Source organism: Lepidochelys kempii, chromosome 8 (assembly GCF_965140265.1).
Source record: "Lepidochelys kempii isolate rLepKem1 chromosome 8, rLepKem1.hap2, whole genome shotgun sequence".
Classification (NCBI taxonomy): domain Eukaryota; kingdom Metazoa; phylum Chordata; order Testudines; family Cheloniidae; genus Lepidochelys; species Lepidochelys kempii.
This window is the reverse complement of record NC_133263.1, coordinates 43,474,897-43,497,259: the sequence shown is the minus strand read 5'-3', so window position 1 is coordinate 43,497,259 and position 22,363 is coordinate 43,474,897.

Below are 22,363 nucleotides of genomic sequence, written 5' to 3'. Positions count from 1 at the left end.
ACTAGAATCTTGATCTAATGTTGCCTTCTGGTCTTAAAATGTATAAATCTATTAAACAAACCACATCAGGTCAAGAAACAGTCTTACTTTTCAGATGAAAGCTGGGTTTCTCCGGTATTCACATGACTCCAGCAGCTGAAACGTCAAGAAAAAACAAGGATCAGGAGGCTTGCAATAAAAACCTCACTTGAGATGCCATTGTTCATGGGGCTGCATGCCAAGCTTTGTGAAAGCCTTTCGTGATATTTTGATTGACTGACAGGCTGCTCCTACATTTTGAGAGCCATCTGTCTTTGTGAGTGAGCTAGACCCTGATGGCTTCCAGGCCTCAGACACCATCTATCTGTTCCCAGCCCACAATTAGACATTCAGAGACGGTTCCAACTGCAGGAGGTAATTCCATTTCTACACCTCCCCAGAGGAAGGCGAAATAAACAACGAAAAATTGATTTTCTAGTGAATACCAATTTGTTTTTTAGCAGAAATATTAAATTACAGAGGGAAGGGAGGGGAACCCAATGTTGTGCAGTGCAGGGAGATACTTGTTTGATATGGACAGGGAATTAATTCACAGTTTCATTACCAGTGTTGTAAAGGAGGGTGCATGAAGTGAATAAGCATGCTTAATTTGGAGACATGATGAGATTGGAATATTCAGTACACGAGTGCCCTCAGTTAAGCTTTGCTTCTGAATACCCCAGCAAGATTTAATTACCTCTTTGTTACTTAGGGAAATTGACAGGAAACTGACATGAAGCAGGAAACTTCACAAAGAGTCACTCAGGCCTCTGTGCTCCCTGACTCTCCCATGCTGGTACAATGCCTCTGTCATATTGTGTAAAGCAGTAATTGGAAAGGACACACTCTGCATTCATTAGGCTGCATATGACAGAGCCACACGGCTCCTGGTAAGTGCAGGAGATGTGAGTTAGTGGCAGTTTCTTTCCTCTGTCATACTTGGTTTTTGGTTATGAGCATCGCAGCAAGCATGGTGCTTCGATGTGCTTTCAGAGGGAGAGCCAGTATTGCCTGCAATCTGGGGTCAAAGTGGCAACCAGTTCCTCCACTCGTGCTTCTTGTCTCCACCATCATGAGATTCCCTTTCCCCTTCCATGTTTTCCCTCTTATTAAAGGTAAAGCTTGTTAATTCCCCCTCTGTGCAGGGGTAGGAACTGCCTCTTCCCCATTGTACTCCAATGCAGAGGCTATGCCTTGGGCTCCCCGCTCAGCTCCCAGCTCTGGCCTCTTTACACCACTCCAGCAGTTCAAAGCACTTGGAAAGTTGTGAAACCCTCCGTCTGAGAATTACCAGCCCTCACTTCCCCTCCTGAGCCCTGAGTAGAAGGCATGGCCAGGTTACCGCTGTACCCAAGCCATCCCCTGTGGTCGGAACAGTCTTTGGAGACTGTTGGCAGTGGTGCAAAGTACAGCAGCCCAGATGCTGCTCTGCTTTATGTCAGGGACCTGTCTGGCAGGCAGCTTGACCCAGGATCAGGGACTGGGTGTATGGTAATTTGTCATCCCCTTTGTCCTGTGAGCTGCAGCAGGCACTGCTCAGACACAGCTCAGGATCTGGGCCAATGCCTGTCTGAGGCTACTGTAGGTGCCAATGATTTGAAAAGAGGAGGAGGGGCAGAGAGCAGGCTGGCCCATGGTGCCATCCTACCTTGTGCAACAGGCAGCAGAGCAAGGAATGGATGCTGCACCCTCTTAAGGGGTATGGCAGCAGCCAGAGTCTAGCACAAGGCCTCCTAAAGCTTCCCTAGCTCCCACAATGTGGGTCAGTGCTGATCCAAACACAGCCTGACCTGTGTCTCCAATACTCTTTCATCCCCTCACCGAAGGAGCCCAGGAACATCTGCCACAATGAACATCATGGGGCTGTGCCAGACAACATTCCTACTGCACCATCATCCATGCCCATGGGCTTCAACTATCTGCAGCCTTTGACTCCCGCCTGGAAGAGGTGCTGCAGATTTCAGAGGCTGAGAGTTGGATGGTGCTGCTCTCTGTTGCACCATCCTCTGTCCTGTGCCCAGATTTCCTTCTAGGTCCCTTTTGGTAGCTGCTGCTGCAGTCTCAGAGGATTCCAGTCATTTGCAGCAGCAGTCCAAGTATAGACATTATTAAGAGAAAAATCTGAAACAGCTAAAGGAGAACAGGCCCATGAGCAATCAGCAGCATGGGTTTGTACAGTAATGAATAACTCCAGCCAGGCAAACCTGCTTGCCTTTCTGTGTAATTACAGAATGAGAATGTGAAAGTAACGCAACAATGTACTATCTCAGCATCTGGTGCAGCCTCTCACGCAGCCTGATGCACACAATCCGTTCAGATGGGCTTGGGCATGAACGTTGACTGGAAATTGGCTGAGGAGGCAGAAAGAAAGGATTGCACGAGTAGTAGAGCTGGCTTCAATCGCTCACCAACATGGAATGAATTAGTGAATCGTTGACTTACTATAGAGTGGATCAAATAAGAGAGCGAATGTATTTGCAGATGGTTTGTTTATTCAGTGCTTGCTAGAAATAATTAACTCAACAAGGCCTACAGTAGTTGTCTTTACTAGCCCCACGATGGGTATGTTTATGCTGCTAGCTCAAACTGACATACCCAGCTGGCGTTCCTGTAGCTAGTTCAGGTGCTGGAGCAGTGCAGACTCCAGAGTGGGCTGTAAAAACCTGTCTGGAACCCAGGGTAATTACTTATGGGGCTAGCGTGGGGTGACGCGCACGCTGCCATGGCTTCACTGCTCCAGTACCGACACTAAAGCTAACTTGGCTGATGTCAGCTCAAACTGCAATCACATCCTGGGACTGCAATACAGACATCCCTGAACTGGTAACTAGAACTGGACAAAAATGGCAATTAGTGTCCATGGAATATTTCAAATACAATAATTTTTGTTTGAAACTTTTCAGAGAATTTTTCCATTTTTCATCAACATGAAATCTTTCATCTTGATTCAATTCTGTATGAATAATTTCCATTTGATCTGAATGAAAAAGAAGATTCACCTTTCAGGGGTAATTTTTTTTAGACCCCCCCCTTAACTCTTTTTTCGTACTGGAAAAGAGTGGCAGAGGAGGGGTAAAAGAGAGCACAGCGAGAAACCTCCCCAGTGAGAATCATATACTAAGAATGTTTTGTTTTCCATTAAAATCACAATGAATCAAAACCAACATTTTTGTTTTGACAGAAAATCTTGAACTATACCCATTTTTTAAATGAGAATGTATTGTTTGAAAAGCCATTTTTCATGGAAAAAGACATTCTGATGAGCAGAATGGTGACTAACTCAACTGGTATCTGCACAATGGGGCCCTGACTCAGCCGGTGGTACCACAGTGAGGATGACATCTCTATAACCAGGGTCACACACTAGGGCTAGTAAAGGGAGCACACGTCTCTGCAGGGTGGAAAGGGGCTGAGTGTGAGGCACAGAGGTGAACAAGAGCTAGTTGGATAAAGGTAAGAACAGGATCATGACTGATGAATTTCCAGACACTTCCTTTTCAGACACCTCAAGATCTGTGAGTGGAAAGGTCCCTGTGGATGGAGCCTAGGGTGACCAGACGTCCCGATAAAATTGGGACTGTCCCGATTTTTAGGTCTTTGTCCCGCGTCCCGATATTGTGGCTTTGGCCGCTCTGGCGGCGTTTTTTTTTCTTTTTTGCTTCCCCCATGTGTCCCGATATTTTCTCTGTTACATCTGGTCACCCTAATGGAGCCACTCTTTACTCTTTACTTTCGGGGTGAGGGATAGCTCAGTGGTTTGAACATTGGTTTGCTAAACCCAGGGTTGTGAGTTCAATCCTTAAGGGGGCCATTTAGGGATCTGGGGCAAAAATTGGGGATTGGTCCTGCTTTGAGCAGGGGGTTGGACTAGATGACCTCCTGAGGTCCCTTCCAGCCCTGATATTCTATTATACTCCTTCAATGGCTGCTGGCTAGGCTCTGTGACACCAGCTGTCCCTGTCCCTGGATCTCCCTGGTGTCAGGGATCTGCGTGTAGGGAACAGGCTCATGGCAGGTTGGAGGAGGAAGGCTAGGTGAAGAGGTGATATGAGTATGCTGTGTTCTCCCACCACCTCTGGTGTTTTAGTTGGATTAAAACTATGAGTAGCTAGGCTCTCAGAGCCATTAGTACTTGGTCTCTGGTGATCTGGACCCATCCATGCTGAGGGGATTTGTCTGTGGGGAAGCAGGGGAGTATGAGCTCTAAAAACTGTACTGAGCATTCAGCCATAAAAGAACCCCTGTAGCTGCACTTGTCCAGCCTTCAGGACAGACACAGCAGATGTTACCAGGCTTAGTTGTGTGGGCCAGGCAATCTCCTCAAGCAAGGGCTTCTTTCCTCCCTCACCGCCCCACATACCTTCCTATGGGAACCTTTACGGCGAGACTCTAGACTCTGTGACACCATAGCCATTACCATAGCAAGGGGCTACAGAATGGGATGTTACATGAGCAGGCTCAGATGTGACTGCAAGGCGATATAAGAGGAGAAATCAGTGTGGTCCAATGGCTAAGGTACCAGGGTGGGAGTCTGGAAACCCAGTTTCTAATCCCAGCTCTATAGCTGAGATCTTGGGTGAGTCACTTCTTCTCTCCTTATTTGAATTGTAAACTCTTCCCAGCGGGGGTGTCTCTTACTGATGTTTGCACAATAGGACCCCGATCTCACTTATAAATAACAATGGGATGGGGGCAGCAGAAATATTGTGCCCTGAGGAATGATAAAACACTTATTGAAATGGCTCTCCCAATGAACACACTGTCCTACCAACACTGAGGAGCATTCAAACTCCTACCCAGAATCATCCAGGACTGATTCTATGCACACAAAGAGCATTTGTAATGATCACACTTCCACTCTGCTGGCCCGTTGATTAATGGGTGTCAAGTACAAAGAATTACATCTGACTGGCTGGGGAAGCGACCTGCTTTGACAAGGAATGGAAAGGAAACTGGGGTGAAAGTAGGACATCTTCTGTTTTCATTAATCATCCCAAAACACAGCCTTCCATTCGCTGCTGACTGCATGGTGCACAGCTTCGGGCTGATAACAGCATGGAAGAAGCAGGATGAAATTGTCGGGTGGAGAACTAGAGACTTTCAAGGGAAGCAGCTCCTAAGGACTATCATGGCTGGTGGATAATGGAGGGCTGAAAAAGCCAGGCTGGTGTAATCAGCAGAGAAATGTATAATGCACTGCAAGATGCTGCCCTCTTTGTTTGAGGGGCTGACTTGGCATCAGTGCATGTGCTGTTCAAACACAAAACCAACACAGCAAAGGATGCTCAAGTACAACGACCACCTGGCCAAACATTAAAGAAGCCTGTGAATCCACAGTTCAGTGAAGTCAAACACACCACATAGCAACCAATCACCAGCAACATCCATAAAGCACAGCTGCCACCTGGTCCCATCCAACACATGTGCATCATCCATCACACTCATCAACAAATGTTCCTGTGACACTTCACCTCATATTCTTCATAGAGATATTGTTATGATATTTTATGGCATAACTATGATGTATTTTATACCAGATAGGTCATGTGAAGTATCATTGGAAAGGTTATGATTTACGGAATATGATTATCCTATTTTTACGTATATATCATTTTTGTATCTGAAGTTAGGAATATTGTCTATGCATCTATTACAAATGTGTTTACACCTGGGGAATGCCCACTAGACAGAATGCAATCAGTCTAGATGGCTAGCTGGGAAGGGCCATTAGGGAGAACAATAGGTCTTAGAAGATGCTATTCACCCACCAGGGAGCCTTCCTGGGAAGCCTTCCTGGGGACACTGCAAAGAGCTTCCAAGTTATGGCTGTTCTGACCCTACAGGGACATGTGACCAAGTCACCTGGTACTGGACTCCATCATAATGCTAGTGTTTTTCCACTGACTGGGGGTGGGAGTCAAACTGGGAGACAAAGGGTTCCTGCCATATGCAAATCCTATTTAAGGCATGTAAGTGATATCATTGTGGTTTGTTCTTCAGTGACTCCCCACCCAAGAAAGAAGGAAACACCTCAGAAACAAAAGACTGAATCCAATATCCAATATCTTTAGTATATTAAGCTTAGTATATTAATTGTGTTTTTGTTCTATTTGCTAGGTAATCTGCTTTGATTTGTTGGCTATCCCTTATAATCACTTGAAATCTATCTTTTGTAGTGAATAAACTTGTTTTGTTTTGTCTAAAAGTAGTGTGTGTGGAAATCATAACTTGGGGCAGAAAACTGTTGTATATCCCTCTCCACATTGAGGGAGGGGGCGAATTTCATGAGCTTACACTGTACAGTTCTCTGTGCAGTGCAAGATGGCACAATTTTGGGTTTACCCTCTCGAGGGGTGTGCACTTGAGTATTGGGCAATTCCTTAGCTCAGCCTTCCCATGCAGAGCTGATTTCAGTGTCGGTGTGTTTCTGCAGCTGGGTGTGTCCCTACCTCTGTGCTGGTGAAATGTTGAGGCCAGGAGCATATCTGCAGCTTGTCACAGCATTACAGAGTGAAAGGGAGCCCAGGCTGGTGGGTCAGGTGGGCTCAGTGGTATCCCAGTCCAGGCAGTACCTGAAGGGGAGGACACCCATGACAGTGCCACCCAAAATCACAGCTCCAAGAGTGGAAGCAGATCAGGTGGATAGTTAAGACATGGAGCCGGGAGGCCATTAAGATTGCACAAGGAATTCCATAATTTTTTTTCCTTCCAGGCTTCTGTGAGCAGTAAATACAACATCTGCACAGGCTCTTAGAATGAAGATATTATGGATAGTGAGCGATCAGCTATTGTGACCTGCACAGGATGTGCCATGTGTGTCTTTCTCCCAGAGGATAGAAGCGACTTTGTCTGTATGAAGTGCAATCTGGTCTCAATATTGGAGGAGAAGGTTAAAGGACTAGAGATCCAAGTATCAACCCTGCTCTGCATCAGAGAAAACGAAGACTTTCTGGACAGCAGTCAACACCTGGTACTGCAGGCACGGCATGCTGAAGAATCAGAGAGGGCAGTGCAGAACGGGGAAGAAAATTGGCAGCAAGTGACCTCCAGAAGAAGAAAGAGGAGAACCCATGTACCCCCAATGCAGACAGAGGTAAGAAACCATTTTGAGGCTCTCTGCACAGGTACTATGGTGGAGAATGGTTTGGAAGAGTTATCTGAGGGATGGGATCAGAAGGAAAACTCATCAACTGGAAGGCATATGATGCATTGTCCTAGGGATGGGGGTTCCACAACCACCACTCCCAAGAGCAGGAGATGGGTGGCGGTGGTCTGGGACTCACTCCCAAGGGGGACGGAGTCATCCACCTGCCAAACAGACAGGGAGACTCTTAGCAGAATTTGTAGTTCAGATCTTACATCCACAGCAAATGGATTTTGGCCCTTCAAGAAGTGTGCTGCTTGCCTGGAGCTAGAATCCAGGATGTGACTGAGTGTTTGCCGAGACTGATCAAGACCTCGGACCGCTACCCCTTCCTACTTCTCCACATGGGCACCAATGATACTGCCAAGAATGACCTTGAATGGATCACTGCAGGCTACGTGGCTCTGGGAAGAAGGATAAAGGAGTTTGAGGCACAAGTCGTGTTCTCATCCATCCTCTCTGTTGAAGGAAAAGGCCCAGGTAGGGACCGCTGAAATGTGGAAGTGAATGCGTGGTTATGCAGGTGGTGTTGGAGAGAAGGCTTTGGATTCTTCGACCATGGGATGTTGTTCCAGAAAGAGGGATTGCTAGGGAGAGATGGGATCCACCTAACGAAGAGAGGGAAGAGCATCTTCACAGGCAGGCTTGCTAACCTAGTGAGGAGGGCTTTAAACTAGGTTCACCAGGGGATGGTGACCTAAGCCGGGAAGAAAGTGGGGAAGTGGGATACTGGGAGGAAACACAAGGAGGAGGATGCAACAAGGGAGGCCTCCTGATTCATACTGAGGAAGTAGGGCAATCGGCTAGTTTTCTTAGGTGCCTGTACATGAACTCAAGAAGCCTAGGAAGCAAGCAGGAAGAATTGGAAGTCCTGGCACAGTCAAGGAACTACTATGCGATTGGAATAACAGAGACTTGGTGGGGTAACTCACATGACTAGAGCACTGTCATGGATGGGTATAATATGTTCAGGAAGGACAGGAGAAGGAGAAAAGGTGGAGGAGTTGCACTGTATGTAATAGAGCTGTATGATTGCTCAGAGCTCCAGTATAAAACTGGATAAAAGCCTGTTGAGAGTCTTTGGGTTAAGTTTTGAGGTGAGAGCAACAAGGGTGATGTTGTGGTGGTCATCTGCTTTAGACCACCAGACCAGGAAGATGAGGTAGACAAGGCTTTCTTCGGACAACTAACTGAAGTATCCAGATCACAGGCCCTGGTTCTCATGGGGGACTTCAATCACCCTCACATCTACTGGGAGAGCAATACTGCAGTGCACACACAATCCAGGAAGTTTTTGGAGAGTGTTGGGGACAACTTCCTGGTGCAAGTGCTGGAGGAACTAACTAGGGGCTGTGCTCCTCTTAACCTGCTGCTCACAAACAGGGAAGAATTGGAAGGGGAAGTAGAAGTGGGTGGCAACCTAAGCAGCAGTGACCATGAGATGGTTGAGTTCAGGATCCTGACAAAAGGAAGAAAGGAGAGTAGCAAAATACGGACCCTGGACTTCAGAAAAGCAGGCTTTGACTCCCTCAGGGAACTGATGGGCAAGATCCCCTGGGAGGCTAATATGAGTGGGAAAGGAGTCCAGGAGAGCTGGCTGTATTTTAAAGAAGCCTTATTGAGGGCGCAGGAACAAACCATCCCAATGCGCAGAAATAATAGTAAATATGGCAGGCGACCAGCTTGGCTTAACAGAGAAATCTTCGGTGAGCTTAAACTAAAAAAGGAAGCTTAAAAGAATTGGAAACTTGAACAGATGACTAGGGAGGAGTATAAAAATATTGCTCCAGCATACAGGGTTGAAATCAGGAAGGCCAAAGTACATTGGAGCTGCAGCTAGCAAGGGACGTGAAGGGTAACAAGAAGGGTTTCTACAGGTATATTAGCAACAAGAAGAAGGTCAGGGAAAGTGTGACCCTTACTGAAGGGGGGAGGCAACCTAGTGACAGAGGACATAGAAAAAGCTGAAGTATTCAATGCTTTTTTTGCCTCGGTCTTCACAGACAAGGTCAGCTCCCAGAGTGCTGCACTGGGCAGCACAGTATGGGGAGGAGGTAAGCAGCCCTCAGTGGTGAAAGAATGGGTTAAGGACTATTTAGAAAATCTGGATGAGCACAAGTCCATGGGGCCGGAGGCACTGCATCCACGGGTGCTAAAGGAGTTGGCGGATGTGATTCCATTATCTTTGAAAACTCGTGTCGATTGGGGGAGTTCCTGGACGATTGGAAAAAGGCAAATATAGTGTCCATCTTTAAAAAAGGGAAGAAGGAGAATCCGGGGAACTACAGCCTCACCTCAGTCCCTGGAAAAATCATGGAGCAGGTCCTCAGAGAATCCATTTTGAAGCAGTTGGAGGAGAGGAAGGTGATCAGGAACAGTCAACATGGATTCACCAAGGGCAAATTAAAAAAGTATGGATTGGATGAATGGTCTATAAGGTGGATAGAAAGCTGGCTAGATAGTTGGGCTCAATGGGTAGTGATCAACGGCTCGATGTCTAGTTTGCAGCCAGTATCAAGCAGAGTGCCCCAGGGGTCTGTCCTGGGGCTGGTCTTGTTCCACATTTTCATTAATGATTAATTAAATATTGCTTGGGCATGTAGGAATGAAATCAGGAAGTCTATATCACACCTGGAGTTGCAGCTAGCGAGAGATGTTAAGAGTAACAAGAAGGGTTTCTTCAGGTATGTTGGCAATAAGAAGAAAGCCAAGGGAAGTGTGGGCCCCTTACTGAATGAGGGAAGCAACCTAGTGACAGAGGATGTGGAAAAAGCTAATGTACTCAATGCTTTTTTTGCCTCCGTCTTCACGAACAAGCTCAGCTCCCAGACTACTGCACTGGGCAGCACAGCATGGGGAGGAGGTGGCCAGCCCTCTGTGAAGGAAGAAGTGGTTTGGGACTATTTAGAAAAACTGGATGTGCAAAAGTCCATGGGGCCGGATGCGTTGCATCCGAGAGTGCTAAAGGAGTTGGCGGATGTGATTGCAGAGTCATTGGCCATTATCTTTGAAAACTCATGGCGATCGGGGGAAGTCCTGGAAGACTGGAAAAAGGCTAATGTAGTGCCAATCTTTAAAAAAGGGAAGAAGGAGGATCCTGGGAACTACAGGCCGGTCAGCCTCACCTCAGTCCCCGGAAAATTCATGGAGCATGTCCTCAAGGAATCAATTCTGAAGCACTTAGACGAGAGGAAAGTGATCAGGAACAGTCAGCATGGATTCACCAAGGGAAAGTCATGCCTGACTAATCTAATTGCCTTCTATGATGAGATAACTGGTTCTGTGGATGAAGGGAAAGCAGTGGATGTGTTATTCCTCGACTTTAGCAAAGCTTTTGACACTGTCTCCCACAGTATTCTTGTCAGCAAGTTAAAGAAATATGGGCTGGATGGATGCACTACAAGGTGGATAGAAAGTTGGCTAGATTGTCGGGCTCAGCGGGTAGTGATCAATGGCTCCATGTCTAGTTGGCAGCTGGTATCTAGCGGAGTGCCCCAAGGGTCGGTCCTGGGGCCGCTTTTGTTCAATATCTTCATTAATGATCTGGAGGATGGTGTGGATTGCACCCTCAGCAAGTTTGCGGATGACACTAAGCTGGCGGGAGTGGTAGATATGCTGGAGGGTAGGGATAGGATACAGAGGGACCTAGACAAATTGGAGGATTGGGTCAAAAGAAATCTGATGAGGTTCAACAAGGACAAGTGCAGAGTCCTGCACTTAGGACGGAAGAATCCAATGCACCGCTACAGACTAGGGACCGAATGGCTCGGCAGCAGTTCTGCAGAGAAGGACTTAGGGGTGACAGTGGACGAGAAGCTGGATATGAGTCAACAGTGTGCCCTTGTTGCCAAGAAGGCCAATGGCATTTTGGGGTGTATAAGAAGGGGCATTGCCAGCAGATTGAGGGACGTGATCATTCCCCTCTATTCGACACTGGTGAGGCCTCATCTGGAGTACTGTGTCCAGTTTTGGGCCCCATACTACAAGAAGGATGTGAAGAAATTGGAGAGAGTCCAGCGAAGGGCAACAAAAATGATTAGTGGTCTGGAACACATGACTTATGAGGAGAGGCTGAGGGAACTGGGATTGTTTAGTCTGCACAAGAGAAGAATGAGGGGGGATTTGATAGTTGCTTTTAACTACCTGAAAGGTGGATCCAAAGAGGATGGATCTACACTATTCTCAGTGATAGGACAGGATGACACTATTCTCAGATGACAGGACAAGGAGTAATGGTCTCAAGTTGCAGTGGGGGAGATTTAGGTTGGATATTAGGAAAAACTTTTTCACTAGGAGGGTGGTGAAACACTGGAATGCGTTACCTAGGGAGGTAGTGGAATCCCCTTCCTTAGAATTTTTTAAGGTCAGGCTTGACAAAGCCCTGGCTGGGATGATTTAGTTGGGATTGGTCCTGCTCTGGGCAGGGGGTTGGACTAGATGGCCTCCAGAGGTCCCTTCCAACTCTGTTATTCTATGATTCTATGATTCTATGATCTGGAGGATGGGCTGGATTGCATCCCCAGCAAGTTCGCAGATGACACTAAGATGGCGGGAGAGGTAGATACACTGGAGGGTTGGGATAGGATCCAGAGTGACCTAGACAAATTGGAGGATTGGGCCAAAAGAAATCTGATGAGGTTCAACAAGGACAAGTGCAGAGTCCTGTACTTAGGATGGAAAAATCCAATGCACCGCTACAGACTAGGGACCGAATGGCTAAGTGGCAGTTCTGCAGAAAAGGACCTGGGGATTACTGGACGAGAAGCTGGTTATGAGTCCACAGTGTGTCCTTGCTGCCAAGAAGGCTAATGGCATATTGGGCTGCATTAGTGGGAGCATTGCCAGCAGATCGAGGGAAGTGATTATTCCCCTCTATTCGGCACTGGTGAGGCCACATCTGGAGTACTGTGTCCAGTTTTGGGCCCCCCACTGCAGAAAGGATGTGGACAAATTGGAGAGAGTCCAGCGGAGGGCAACAAATATGATTGGGGGCTGGGGCACAAGACTTATGAGGAGAAGCTGAGGGATCTGGGCTTGTTTAGTCTGCAGAAGAATAGAGTGAGGTGGAATTTGATAGCAGCCTTCAACTACCTGAAGGAGGGTTCCAAAGAGGATGGAGCTTGGCTGTTCTCAGTGGCAGCAGATGACAGAACAAGGAGCAATGGTCTCAAGTTGCAGTGGGGGAGGTCTAGGTTGGATATTAGGAAACTCTATTTCAATAGGAGGGTGGTGAAGCACTGGAATGGGTTACCTAGGGAGGTGGTGGAATCTCCATCCTTACAGGTTTTTAAGGCCTGGCCTGACAAAGCGCTGGCTGGGATGGTTAAGTTGGGGTTGGTTCTGCTTTGAGCAGGGCGTTGGAGTAGATGACCTCCTGAGGCCTCTTCCAACCCTAATCTTCTGTGATTCTATGATTCTATGATAAATCCTGACCACTATAATAAGCAATAAGATTTCAGAGATCAAACTCTCTCCATATTCCTCTTTAGGTCAACTACGTGCAAGGGCAGAGGGTTTGCAAAATGAACTAGCGGCAGCCTTCAACAAGCCAACAAGGCATAACTGCAGCTCCTGTAAGTGGGTATCAGCTACGTGGAGAATACAGCTAAAAGATATCGAAAATAGAAGCTGCTGGGTTAGCCTAGCACTCCCGGGTCTCCTCGAAAGAAAGGAACACCACCGCCCACAGAGCTTTTCCAGAATGGAGCCCAAAATGACTAGACAAAAGAGAATAAATTACAAAGAAACAGGCCTCACTGGAAGGCAAAAGCAGCTACAAAAGGCAGTCTTCACTCCAACCTGTGATTACCTGCCTATATCATTTAAAGATAGACGATCCATTTTACAGGCTGCCATGAATGAGAGAGACATTTTACCTACACCGATTGAGTAAAACTATCATTTTCCCCATGATTTTCATCGCCTCTCACAACCGCAGAAAACTGCATTAAATGCAGCAATCCTGGTGACCCAGAAAGGAACAAAATTCTGTCTAGAGCAGGTCCAACATTTTCCAATGGAACATTTTTCTGTTGCAAAAATGCCACTTAGTCAAAAGCAGAACATTCCGTGAGACTTTGCTAATTTCTGTAAAATGTCATGTTGCAGATTTTTTTTTTTTTTAAAAAAAGCATTTTGATATGGTCAAAAAGTTCCATTTTGACATTTTGAGAATTGAATGCTTTGGTTTTTTAATTTCAAAATGACTTTTTGTTTTGACTTTTATTTTATAAAAATGATGAAAAATGAAAAAGTTGTTGAAATCAAAATACCACATTTCAAATTCACCCAAGCTAATTTTTAAAGAAATTTTGTTTTGTGGGAAAATTTGAATTTCTTTATTTTTGTTCCTATTTGGAACAAAATAAGTTTCAAATTCACAAAATTTCCTGTGAAACAGCTCTTCTTTTATGCTTAAATCCCTGCAGGGAGCAGTGAAATTTGCAAAGATGTGAGATCAGAAAAACCTAATGCAACAGAAAACTTAAGACAAATTTTGTGGTGTTAAATTAATATAGAGTGTAATTAAAATAGCAATAAATGGAGGATACTGTATTTAAATAACTCATTATTTTCATATCTGTTGTCATTTGGCATGTGCTTATCTTCAATGATTACATGCTAATTAATAGAGAACAACTCCTGAAATCGTTGCAGGACAACCTTCCTTTGTTTTTCCTGGCTGACAGCAGTCTATGTTCTCCAGAGAGTCTGCAGCCTAAAAGTTAGTTAAAGGAGGCAATGGCAATATGAAATACCATGTATACTGCACACAAAACACATTGGGAAGGGGGAATTAAGGTTTCTCAAGGGCATTGTCTCACAAAAGGGCAATTGCTTAAGGCAATGTTCTTAGCCAGCCCAACACAAATGGCCCCAGATTAGCCCACTACCATCATGGCCCTCTTCACTCCACTGTGCTGTCACTCAGAATACGTACACTCCCAGTTCAACGGTATTATAAGGGTTCAGGGCATGCCTCAAAATAAAACTCACTGCAACGCATATTCTGTTTCAAAATGATCCAATGCATTTGCAGGCCCTTTTCCATTTCATGCAGGGTCCTCCCCTGCCCCTATTCCCCTGCCATTTAAACCCCCCTGGGTTTGATGAGCCCTCCCATACCTGTGTTTTCTTGGGTCCTTCCCCTCTGAAGGGGGGCAGGACCTTCTAGCATGCCAGATGGCTCCTCAGGGATCCATCATGTTCACAGGGACCAAACTGTGAAGTCAGGTTCCTGAGGTGAAAGGCCCTTTTCCTGGTGGCAGTCACCACTGGATTCAGAGCGACCGATTGTCAGGCTCTATTGACAGATGCATCCATTCTACTGAGCTGCAAGGATAAGGGGCTGCCATGGGTTCTTCTGAGATTTCTGTCCACAGTGGCATCAGAGTTTAATGAACCCATCATCCTGCCAAAATCCTTCTCCATCTCTCCTACCCAATATCATTCAGTCAGCACTGAAAGATGCTTGGGGTCATGGCTCAGGGCCTTAGAAAGTCCACTCAGCTTTATGTTCCATTTGACACCAACTCCCATGGCAATGCTGTCAATACCAGGACCATGCAGAAATGGCTGCCTGATGGCACTTCTCATTGCAAGGCCTTGCCTGTGCTGCACTTAGAAAGTCACATCAAGGCTCATATTACCTGAGGAACAGCAGATTCTACTGCCAGCTTCAGGGATAGTAAAGTCACAGACAATCTCAGACTCAGAAACATCAGACCTAGTTATGTGACAGGGTCCCTGGAATTATGCATCAGGGACCCTGGAACTATATGGCCAGCATTCACCCCCATCTTATAGGCATTTCCTTTCATCCCTTCAAAGGCCTTCCCTGCATCAAAGCACATCAGAATACTAAGTATACTCATCACCTACGTTGAATGGTGAAAATGGCCTTGTGTGGTCTTCTTCTTTCGTATGGCTGGTGTAGAGCAGCAACTGCAATTTTACCTCAAGTTGATTGAGCCAAATGGCTACATCAGGAGTAGCAGAATGTATTGCAGTAATGCCTCCTTCGTATTTATAAATTGGCCAATAGGTGGTGATATGTTTGATGGTCTGTCGTGGGGAGCCGCACTTGCATGCCAGGAAGTCCTTGATTTTCCATTTCTGTATTAGATGTCCGCATCTACCATGGTTGTTTCAGATTCAGTTCAGAGTTGACCAAGATGTCTGTGGAAGGTGCTTATTTTTTAAGTCTTGTTTAGCCCATTCTACTTTCCATTCTCCTTCTGATCATAGCCTGATTGCATATGGCTAAACAAATGTTCCCAGAAAGGCTTGCGGGACTCAAGGCATTGTGGGTGTATGTGTGTGCAGGGCGTTGTCAAGGTCTTGGTGAATAGGAAGGCATCTGTTTTCCTGGATTCAGTGAGCTTTGCAGAATGTCGCAGCAGTTTGTCTTATTGGCGGGGCAGTGATGTTAGAACAGGTAGCCATGGGGTTGTTGTAGCTGAAGGGTTTTGACTGAAGGGTTCTCGTTGTGCAATACATCACTGTATTCATCTGGGTATCCACAAGTTGCATGTGGCTGCATCTGCTCCATCAGTGCACAATATTCAGCTACTGAATATACAAGTGCTATTGCAGATGTTTGCAACACTGATGCTGATGCACCCCAGGTTGTACCTGCTGATTTTTGGATTATGTGGTCAAATCTGGTATCCACCTGTTGGAGGATAGAAAAATAAGGAGTAATTCCTATACTTGGGTTAATTTCCCTCTTGGAACCAAGAATTCTCACTGCCAAATCTTTTTTCATATTCAAGGGCCACTTTTGTCTCTTTGCCATAGTTTGCAATGACTTTAAAACCACTATGACCACTCCTCATTTTTTGATGCTACTAAGTGCATAGAATTCTTGCCCAAACCATCCATAGCATCACGTATTTACTTATTTTCACTGTAAAAGAGCCATTTTCTTAAGTTCAGGCATAGTCATTCTTCTCTGCTTGTTATTATTCAAGACTTTGACATTTAAAGTAAGACAGTGAAATTTATGGACTGTCATTAACTCAAAATGTGTTTTGTTCCATTCCCATAACCCCTGCTTGTCAAACTTAGTTATTGTCATTTGCAACTCCTTCTCCCAATACTGCTCATCCAATTTAAAATTCACACCTTCATACCAAACTTTTGCAATATGCTTCCCTTCTCCTCTTACTCTCCCTTCTCCCTAATCCCTCTCCCCCCATTATTTCCTCCCATCTTCCTTTTTAGAGGATTTGTTGCTCTGCTATGTGGACGGGGAAGTGCTACCCTCCCATGGAAAGTGCTATTTAAGCCAGATTGGGGTGGGGGTTCCCACTGCACCCCTGTGATTCTCAAACTGTGACATCCTCACTCAGTCACAGCCAGGAGTCTCATCTGAGCTCCACAGAGCATCCACACAGTGACATTTACAGTGATATTATTTTACACAATCCCTTCTTGTCTTAGGGTAAAACTAATCAATTGATGACAGTGCTACTAATACCTTAATCTGTGAACGATTTAACAACCACTCTGATACGTCATCAGAGAGATCCAGAGCCGGATCCTTAGGGATAGCCAGTAAATTAGCAGTTGCAATATACTTTTTATTTGGTCTTTATTGATCTGGCTTTCACTCATACATATTGAGCTATAAAAATCCTCAAACATATCACATGTTTTCATCAATAGCTTTTCACAGATGTTAAGGCCAGAAGGTTCCGTTTATCTACTCTGAGGCCCTGCACAACACAGGCCAGGGAATTTCATCCAGAATTTACTAGAATTTTTACTGTATCAAGCCCCATAACTTCTTGTTGCCCTACAGCAGTTCTTTCAGAAAGAGACACCCAATCTTGCTTTGAAGGCTCCAGCTGATGAAGAACTCACCATAGCCCTTGGGAAGCAGTTTCAGGGGCTAATTATCCTTACTTGAAAATGTGCATTTTATTTCCAGTTTGAACTTTGTTGATTTCAGCTCTTGGGCCTGGATCTCATCCTGCCTTTGTCTACTAGATTAAAGAGCCCTTTGGCATCAGAAATCTTCTCCCTGTCTGTGATTAAATTGCCTCTTAAACTCCTCTTTTATCAGCACACTATTTCTTTTGTTTAGTAGTTCAGATTGCTTTTACTATCCCTATTTTGGTGACTGATACATTGGTGGGCACAATCAATTTCAAATTAAAGCCATTCAAAGAAACAATATTCTATCCCTTCTTAGTGGATATCCTTATTCACCATGTCTCTGACCACTTAACATGGAGTACATTCCAATGTCTTATTCTCTTTCCCTTACCCTGTGTACTCTTTCACCCTATATTATAGCAAACTATTCACATCCTAAGACAGAACATGGAATCTTCAGGACTAAGCATTGCCCTAGAATCCTTATTCTCTTTGATTAGCCCTTCAGCCAGCATCTATCTCCTGCATGCCAGATCTTCTGTTTGGAAGATATTTGTTCCTTGGGGCTTGGCCTGATGCTACATTTGTTTCATGTATCACGTGCTGGATAATAACATGAGAGGACTCCATGCTTGTAAAACTAAACTGGCTCTTCATTCAGAGAGCTATTTACAGAGATGCTGCAGCTGCAGCTACAGCTAGCATTCCAGCCATTTGCACACCGACTAACTTCCTGGTACTTCCTCCAAACTCTTCCCTCCTGCAACTTGTGCTCCTTCCTCCATTACTCATGCAGGTTGCTGCCATCTTGATGGAGATCAGCTGCCCATTTGTTTCACTTCTCTCCTGGTGATGCTCTGTCTCAGAGCGTAATCCCAGGTTTGAGGGTATAATCACAATATTTTATGGGGAAAGCAAAGCTGACATGGGAAGCCCTTCCAGTATTTCCTATTGGCCTGAAAGCACTTCAGTGACTTTGCTGAGCTGCCTTTTCTTTCTTAAGTGAGCAAAAGCAGAGGTGGAGAAATAGTCTCCTTTGGTCCCTGCCCTTCCAGTGAGGTCGGCATGTGAGTCTAACTGTTCTCATTCAGGTTTCAGAGTAGCAGCCGTGTTAGTCTGTATCCACAAAAAGAACAGGAGGACTGGTGGCACCTTAGAGACTAACCCATTTATTTGAGCATGAGCTTTCGTGAGCTATGGCCAGACACATCCCTATTGCGAGACCCCACAGCTGGTTTTGGAACCTGGGTGGACTGTTTGTATACAGAGGAGTGCCTCTTTCCCCAAGGCTGTCTGAGTGGAATATCCATGTGTTGTGTAGGGCTCCCCTCCTTGAGGTCCATTCAGTCTCACATCATGTCTTCCCTCCCCGTTCTTCAAATCACCCACTGCTAGCTCCAAGCCAAGCTCTTAGCTTTCAGACACCATCTCCATCAGCTATGGCAGTGTCTCTCATTGTTCCTCTCCCCTGCCAGCCTGCTCATCTGTGTTATTTATAAATTCCTGGAAGGAGGCTTGTATCTCAGCTCTCACCAGTGACATTAATCAGTCCCCAGTGCCTGCCTTTGTCTTGCCCAGTTGTACTATGTGGGTGGAGCGATGGTGTGCAAGATGCACTGGGAATGGACCTGGCTTCTCAACTCTGGTGGCTGCAAGGAAGCTTTTCATAGCAGAGATGCCTTTCTGTGAAAGCAACTGGAGTTTGGGGATCCCCAGAAACAACCCCGCTGGAGTTTCATTGGCTGCCAGTTCTCCAAGTCACACAGACTGGTGCATGTGAAGAGCACAGCGGTGGAGTTTTACTCAAGATCAGCTTGCCCATGTAACATCGCACACACACCCTCCATGCGCCTCCTGTCCCACCCCCAACATACTCACACATGGTGTCAGGGTCTTAGTGGGCTACACAAGGCATTAGACAGAAGAAAGAGAGAAAAACCTGTGAATGAGCTGGCCTCTTCCGGGCTCCCAGCCGCCCGGCTGCTGGATTCTCTTTGGCAGCAAGGGCAGTGACAGCTGCAATACAGTATTGTGTGGATTCTGTCTCAACACCAGAGTCCTGCTCTGCTCTCATTTCTGCAGAATAGGCTCCTGAATGAGGGCAGCACAAATTTCCCAGCGTCCTTTCTCCCTCATTTGATTTGGCCCCCATTTTGTTGTTTGGCTATAGCCTGCAGTTTGTTGATTTTTTAATCCTGCTCTTGTGAGGTATTGCACCACTCCATGTCAGAGGGCAACATTGGTCTTGTCCTGACTGCTTGTTTCAGTGCTCTGTGTTATGTGTCCCTCTGCTGAGACAGCCCATGAGTTCATTCATCAGGATGGCAACTAGAGCTGCGTGAATAACTGATTTTTCAGTTCAGTCTCTGAACCAGAAAAAATCTAAAAAAATTGTTTTGGATCAACTGAAAACAACAACTGTGTGGGGACAGGTTTCAGAGTGGCAGCCATGTTAGTCTGTATCAGCAAAAACAATGAGGAGTCCTTCTGGCACCTTGGAGACTAACAAATTTATTTGGGCATAAGCTTTCATGGGCTAAAAACACTTCACCAGATGCAGACTTCATCAGGAGTGGAAAATACAGTAGGCAGGTAAATATACACAGTACATGACAAGATGGGAGTTGCCTTACCAAGGGGGGGTCGACTGTTGAGAATAGCCCACTTCCACTTTAATTGAATTTTCTCGTTAGCACTGACCCCCTGCTTGGTAAGGCAACTCCCATCTTTTCATATACGGCGTATTCATACCTGCCTACTGTATTTTCCACTCCATGCATCTGATGAAGTGGGTTCTAGCCCACGAAAGCTTATGCCCAAATAAATTTATTAGTCTCTAAGGTGCCACAAGTACTCCTTGTTGTTTTAACAATTGTTTGGTTTTTCTTGACAAAAAAACTGGGAAAAATGGTTTTGTTTAGTTTGGGTGGTGTTTTTTAACCATTTTTTGTTTTAGCATAATTTCAGGAAAAATGCGTTTCCAAATAAGAAGTCAAAATGTTTTCACTCTTATGGAAATTTTGTTCCCCGTTTTTTTCTGGCCAAAACTAATAACTGAATTCAACCCAAATTCAATTAGTTTTGGTTGACCTGAAATTGCACTTTTTGGTGAATAAATTATTTTACCCAGCTCTAGTGTTAACCAAGACAAGACTTAGCAAAGGTCCCTGCTGACCTCCGCTGGACACCGCCCCCCTAACTGAGACTATTGCAGTTTGTCATTCCCCTTTGTTGATGGTATTTAGCTATTTTTCAGTGCACAGCACAGTACTTGAATCCACGCTGATTTGAACTGACTTTGCAAAGAAGGTTTTGTGAGACAATGTATCAAAGCTTTCACCCTCATTCAGATATATTCCCCTTCCCCTATATTCCTTTCCCCTGATCCACTGTCCATTAAGTTTGTCCATCAGGATGTTTCCCATCTCTAAACACATGCTGCTCATTGTTCAGGTTTCCATGATTACTCTCCAGATGCCCCCTCCCCTTCTCCTATGTGGCCATGCCATTATTTATTTTCTGTATTATATTCCCCTGCACACAATTGCTCGAGTGAGTCTGAAACACAGAATTCACCAGCCTAACTTGCTGTGCATTTGTAGTTTTCAGGTAGTCTTGTACCACTACTTTAATGGAATGTATGGATTACGGTTGCTATGAGCCCAGCACATTGTTTCTCCTTCCTTCAGAATCTCAGTTAATCAAAGTGAGTTACAGGGAAGGTGGAAGGGTGGAGAGTGGGAAATAAGCAACTGCAGTCAGGCTCCAAGGTTTCTATGGTGACTCATGAGCCAATTGGCACTTCCCACTGGCTGGGCCATTGTGGAGTCTGCGGGGCACCAAGGGCATAAATAGCTACAGAACAACATTTCCAATGGTCAATTGATCAGCTCATTCCCAGAAAGTGCAGAGAATCAGACTTCATAAGGCTCAGAGACTCTCATTGATGCTGGCGTCTTAGAGGCCTGCTAGCTATGTTAAAATAATGTGCTGGAATCTCTTGGATACATAGCCAATTTACAAAGCAGGGCTGCCCAAGTGAGACCTATGTTTACAATGGAGAAGGTTCAACTCACCTTTAATACTGTGGTGCAGCCAATGGAAACCACAGATACCAACGTGCCAAGTTTCATTTTAGTCAGGATTCCCTGGTCAGCTGAACCACTGCATGCTGGGATCTGTAGTCTCTTCAGGCCACTCACATGTCATAGATAGGAGGGTGACAGCCCCTTGCATTGTTAAAGATCGTGGGCTGCAGTTGGATGATAGGCAGCAATTTGGACTCTCCAGTTGCACGGACCACCACAGAGCAGGATTCAAAGTAGCAGCCGTGTTAGTCTGTATTTGCAAAAAGAAAAGGAGTACTTGTGGCACCTTAGAGACTAACAAATTTATGTGAGCATAAGCTTTCGTGAGCTACAGCTCACTTCATTGGATGTATCGTACATTTAACTTTTCGAGAATATGACTTGGGGGAGTCTCTTCTCTTCTCTTCTCTTCTCTTCTCTTCTCTTCTCTTCTCTTCTCTTCTCTTCTCTTCTCTTCTCTTCTCTTCGGTTTCTTAAATCACGCTCAGCACCATGTATCTGAGCCCCTTCCAGTCAAGCATTAAGCGACGTGACTAAATCTGTCATGTGGACTGCTTGCAGGGTGCAACGCATACTGCCTATTTTAGGACAGACATGGGAGCTCTGATTCAAACATGCCCAAGGAGATCTAGATGCTTTGCAATACAGAGGGAAAAATATTTGAAATTTAAAAGCTACCTGCAGGACCTTGTCTGGAGGCCAATAAATAATGTGATTTCCCTCAGCAGTCGTGAGATTGAAATGCAGGTCTTGCAAGGTGGTGGCCTTAACATTTACACAGTTATTATTAGCTTGAAAAAGCTGGTGTCCTATCAGGGTAGTTTCTTGTCTCGTACTTTCCCAACAAACACTGTCATAAACAGTGGTAACTTCCCCTGGCTTCAGCTTTTGTATACACTGAAGCTGTGGGGGCTCTAAGGGCCAAAATGTTAATTGATTTCCTATTCCTATTTAAACATTGGGTGTTATTCCAGGAGCACTGACAACAAACTGGCCAGGCATACCAGGTGGTTTAATTTCCCAGATGTCACAGTGAATAATCCAGTCCCACATGCATCCTCCCCACGGACACGGCAGGATTTGGTATGTTGGATCCCACACCCCGCCGACAGACCCATATGCTTGGAAGGAGCACTGCGAGTACTTGCAACTCCACCCTGAAAATTTTCAAGTATGTCTCCATGGCCACAGATTAGATGGTACTCCTGAAGAACTAGTAAGAGCAGTGGAC